Source organism: Fundulus heteroclitus, chromosome 1 (genome assembly GCF_011125445.2).
Source record: "Fundulus heteroclitus isolate FHET01 chromosome 1, MU-UCD_Fhet_4.1, whole genome shotgun sequence".
Lineage (NCBI taxonomy): Eukaryota > Metazoa > Chordata > Actinopteri > Cyprinodontiformes > Fundulidae > Fundulus > Fundulus heteroclitus.
In genome coordinates this window covers 38,732,816-38,738,815 of record NC_046361.1, presented here as the reverse complement: position 1 = coordinate 38,738,815, position 6,000 = coordinate 38,732,816, and positions in this window count along the sequence as shown.

Here is a 6,000-nt window from a genome sequence, read left to right as displayed (position 1 = left end):
AAGTTAAAAGATGAAATAACAATAAATAATACAAAATAAGTAATCAAACTCCCGGAGATCCTGACAAAAACCCCTGAGAAACTTGAGAAACGTCAAATATCGTCAGCGTTTTCTGCATCAATGGCCCCCTGGGCGAGCCCTTCTTTCTGCCAACCCCACAAACAACCAGACATGTCCAAAAACAAATGAGAAACCACATATCTAAGTTATTTAAAAAATATAGGGGACAATAACTTTCAAATAATTTTCAAATGTATCTTATCCAAAAAGATGTGAACAACACATTTTAAACTAGATCAGCTCCTGCGCAGTCCAGGACCCTTAGCTAGTCATCATATTCTCGGTGTTTAAAAGAAACACTTGTATCATGTCTCTCTGTTACTGTTTTTTTTTTTTTCTTTTACCGAGTAGCCAAAGATCTGCTAAGCAAGCGATTCAAAGTGGAAAACCTCTGTTTATTTTGAGCTATGTGAGACACCCAGACAAGCTGTGATAACACTGGCCAACAACTCAAGAACCACTTCCTTTCACCTATTAAGAGCCTCAGACATACATACAGCCTGTCAAGCTTAGAGCACTTACCTTTATATGTCAGGATGGTGGTAATAGTTTAGACTCACTTACAACATGTTGGTGCACTTCAACCATACGTCACTATTCACCCTGCTGGCACGACCGATCACCTGAGGTTCCACCAGATTCACCATTTCAGCTGGTAATCACAACGGTGTGAATTTCCTCCAAGCTCCTCGTGTTCTCTACCCCCATTAATTAAAAAGACCTTAATTGAAATCCTATCTCATCTGCTAGTCCCCGTCCAAATCTTTCATTTAGATGCAAATTTGTCAGGGTGGGGAGGGAAAGATTAGCGGAAGGAAATACTGGATATTACAAAGAAAAAGCTGATGATGATGATAACAGAAAGACAATAACTGGGATGGGGGGGGGGGGGGGGGCCCGGAGAGGAATGACATGTTTGATGGATTGTTGTTCATAAAGGAGACTTGGAGTCAAGTGAGAGGAATCAATGAGCTGCATGTCTGCAGGCAGGAGGAGAAAGATTGTGAAGAGAGACTGAGAGAAAAACACGACAGATGAGTTTGAAGAGACAGCACAACTGAAGAGAAAAGCTGAAATGTAATTAGGAAAGAAATGTGGTGACAGAAAAACTAAATAAGTATATAAACAGGTGCATATTTATCCTCTCTGCTTTGGCGATGATATCAAATATGTACACGATTCAACAAAAACGTCAAAGTCAATCCTTCATCTGACCGCCGACAATCATGATGGCTAAGATATCATCACATGTCTCTCTGACAAATAAAGAATGTAGTGATATTTACTTCATTCATCACAGTTGGTTATAGTATCTAACAATTTATCACGCAGACACAGGTGTCTGGCGTTTCATCGTCTCCTGGGGCTGATTTCAAATGACTTCCAGTTGGAAATACTTTGAAGCACAACGTTTGGGTTGTAGTTCATTCTCTTATGCAAAGCTTTTGCTAAAACTTAACAAAACTGAGAGAATAAGCTAATAAAAAAGTCACAGCTGATCTGAAGGCTGTCCCAGTTTTGAGAATTATCTGTTTCTAAACCTAGTTTTTCATTTTGGCTTCAGAAAATGAATGCAGTGATTCGCAGAGAAACCTTCCAGCAGTTTGACTTCATAAACTGACTTCTCAGCTGTTCTAAGAGATTCATGGTCTACTTCATCACAGCCTCACAGATCTTCTGCAAACCAAAGGAAGCTGAAGGCCCGGCTAGCACCCATGATGCCACACAGCAATCAGTCTTCTACTACCGGCGGTCTACTACCTTTACAATCTGATAAAAACATGTTTGCTCTCAGTCCAGCGCAACAAAACTCATTTAGAGCCTCAAATGTTACGGGACCTTTTGAAAAAAGAGAATTTACAGTTTTTGATAAATATCTGCCATAAGAAATTTGTTGTCATTTACAAGGAAATGTCGTTTCGTTTCTATTGCTGAGTTTTAAAATAAAGTTAAACATAAAACTTTGGCAAAAAGAGGATGGATGGATTTTCTTCTATGGGATCTTAATTTTTGTGGAATATGTTGTAAAACAAAGGCACATAGTTTCTTACCTAATGAGAAGAACAAATTCTATAAAAAATATTCCCCAGTTCATATGATGCAAGTTGAATGCAATTATTCTGTGGGAATATTGCTAAAACTCTAATTCTTATTGCATTTATATGTTCAAACATTTAAAGGGAAGCACGTTAGGTGTCCTTTAAAGAAATGGAAATGTCTGGAACATTCCCTCAGGGGATAAATCCTCCAGGTTGTACCCGTGGCATTCACCACCTTCTGGTTATAACAGCAATTATGTTGTTATTAATGTTACAGGGGCAGGCGTTTTTTTCATTTGCACATTCATCACATGTTTTCATAACGGTGACTGGTCATCAGATACCAGCTTCTTCCATTTTACATCAGGACCGAATCAGGGGAAGGACCTGGGTTTACTTATCAGGTCTATAAGCAGCTTTAAAGCACCAGCAGTGTTAGGCTCAGCGACAAATAATCACCAGAACAATACACATTCAAGGTAAAGAGCCAGAGACGTTTAGAGCTTATAATAAAGTTTATATTATTAAAGGATCCCGTATCAACTGCACAAGTAGGCCCTCAAGTCTGTTTCAGTGGTTTTGTTTTATATTACAAGTTGATGAAAATGTGAAAGCGCCATGATTTCACTGAACGTTTCCTCACATATTTGTGGGGCATATATCCATGTACTCAGCAGCTACTTTATCAGGTATGCTTGCTCCATTGCTTGTCAACACAAGCAGCAGCTCAACCAATCACTTAGCAGCGACTCAGTGCATCTGGCTTCCTGGACGTGGTAAAGACGACTCGCATCTCTGTCATTTTTCTCTTCATAGAAGGTACACCTGGTCTGGCGTTCTGTTAGCTGTGACATCATCAGGGGAGGCAGATCATCCTCTATTACCATCTAACATAGAAAGTACTCCTGGGTCAATGTGAGCTTCTGTGCTTTCTGTGTCTCTGCTCTGTCTTCTCTAACATAGAAAGTACTCCTGGGTCAATGTGAGCTTCTGTGCTTTCTGTGTCTCTGCTCTGTCTTCTCTAAGCCCCAGTGGGTGGAGGCAGATGAGCGTTCACACTGAGCCTGGTTCTGGTTCTTATCATGCACACAGTTGCCTGCAAAAGTATTCACTCCCCTTGGGCATGTTTTATGTTTCAGATCACAACCTGGAATTAAACGTGATTTTATTCAGGGAGCATGTCAACATGTTTTTTTATTGTGACGAAAACACCAAAATGAGACAATAACAGAAAACTTCAGCATCCATAACTATTCACCCCTCCCTCCTAAACTCAGTACTTTGTAGAGTCACCTGAAAGTGGCCTTGGATCTGTTTCTAGGAGCTCGCCACATCTGGCCTGTGGGATTTCTGCCCATTTCTGATGGTTAAATCGCTTTATGCTGGATGGTTTTCACCTGTGAACAGTCCTCTTCTACCTTGGAGTTTCAGTTGGATTGAGGTCTGGTCTTTGACTAGCCCATTCAAACACATTTAAATGTTTCCACTTAAACCACTGTAGTGTTGCTTTAACAGTATCCCTGGTGTCAGTGCTCACAGTTATGTCAGTAATATCCTAAATATTCAAAAACAGTAGGTGCCTGTCAGCCCATGCTGAGATATAAAACACATCTTTTGATGTTGCAGCAGTATTATTCTTCTCACAGATCTTACACCCAGAGGCCGATTCTAATCTCTGAATGCAGAGGCTATATTACAGATCATATCTGGTTTATACCAAGCACAGAACCACTTTTATTATCACTTTTTGCTTATATTAGAACCATTGGATGCAAACAAAAGAAACAGCAGGTCCTTCTGTTGTGTGCTTGGAGTCTCTGCAAGCACTGAAAAGTTGAATTTAGTGTTGTTTGGATATTTTTAGATTCTTTATGGCTCACTTTTTCAACCCGTTCAAATTTTTATGTTTTCTGCTGCGTCTTCTTCGCTGTTACTTTTTAGCTCTTTTCACAGCACGTCTAGAAAAGGTGAAAGGCGCCTCAGCATTTTCCACTGTGTTTAGATCCCAAAGCTGTCAGTGGACAAGATATGATTATAAATATAAATATATATGGTTTTTGGGTCACTCCCCTATCCCCCATTATCAGAACCTTGTCGAAGTGTTTTTAAATCTAAAAGAGAACTAGGTAATAGCATCGGCCTTTAGTTTCACCACCACAGAGGTGTAAATAAATGCTAAATATATATCAGAGTGCTGTGTAAGGGTAATTGAAGGAGGAAGTGTTGCCAAGTTTAAACAGATTTTGTGTAAATCTGGGGAATATTTAAACAATGAAAGACACAGATGTATACCCAGGATTTAGCAGCAACAAAAAATAAAAGCAAAGAAAAGGGAAAAAAACAAAACAACAGAAGAATAAAATGCAAATAAAAAAAGAGCATTGCTGCAAAGAGAACATTCTGGCCAGACCAAAGCTCAATGACATATGGAAATGAATTTAGAGAGGTTAAATTAAAGAATGGAGGACAAACGACAGACAGGAAATTAAAGCTGGGGAATGGTATTGATAAAACAGGAAGAGTGCAGACTCTGCAAAGATGGAAGCTGAGAGGTCACACACAGATATTGGCTTTATTCCTGTCCCAGTGAGACAGAAAGCCCAGACCAGCTCCGTCTCTGCAGGTCTTAGCTCACTGACCCTGCAGAAGTCTGTTACCTCATCCTGTTGCATTTATTAATTACTGCTTCATCTCCAGCTCTTATACAACAAGGTTTACTCAAGGCTAAACATAGGTCTGAGTTTTAATGGCGAATTCATTTCACACGGACCTAAAACTTTGCAATCATTTTATTCCCTCCAGCCTTCTAAAAATTCACCTCATCATAAAAGACACACAAGTATAGTTACAGTGGCAAAGACTTTTAAGGATCTTGCATAAAAAAAGGAAAACGTGTACTTTGTTGTTTATATGATAACATTTCTGCACTTATTCTGCCTCCAGAGTTCTCCTCCTTCTGCAGTTCAGACACATCAGCATTAGAGATGATTCAGAAAGGACCGTGGAAGACAGCTAAGGCTTTTATTTCGCTTCATCCTTGGTTCCAATTATCTGTGGTTGAAGAGTTTCACACAAGCATGAAGAACTTGTCTGCTCCTGGATGGCACTTAAGAGAGGATTATATCAAGTAAACAAATATTTTCATTTTTACATTTTAGCTCTACCTTCTCTTTTACATGACTGTGTGTCTGAGAAGAAAGTTTGAGCTTGACTTGCACGCCTATACCTTTACAAATCTTCCAGGACTTTATGTTCTGCAGAAGCCTCCTGAGCACAATTCTGCCACCATCACGCCTATTTTGTTCTCTTTTTATTGTGAAAAATTAATAAAAACAAAATTTGCAACTATATGCAGTGAGAAAAAAATAATCAAAAAACAAAAATCATCCTTTTTACAATAAGACATAAACCAGAACAACTCTTTCCCTCAACCCACTTTACTGGACGAACAACAGACAACAAAACACATTTTTATTTTTCTTCAAAAAAGTCCTGATTCTTAAATTCTTGCCAGATTCTTAGTCGTCTGAAATGTTAAAGGCACATTTCCCTGTTCCATGCATGTACAGACCGGCAATGTCCTTGCAAAAGTCCGCAAAACTTTCTTTTACCTTGCTGAAAATTCTTGCAGATGTAAAGTGAATGTGTTGCCGGTGAGAGTATCATGTTGCACAGAATATGCTGATGATGATTTGTGCTTTGTCATGGGGGTGGAGTGTTTCCTGTGATTAACTGTGTGGGGTGTTTGTCAAACATAGCATGTAGTCAGATGAGCAAAGAGCTTTATTTCAGTCTCAACACACCAAATATGCTCTTCCTTAGTGTGTCCCATCAGGCACTGGCTGAAGTACAGGGGATATTTCTAATGGGTTTTTTGGTTGTTAGTTTTTACCTCTCTCTC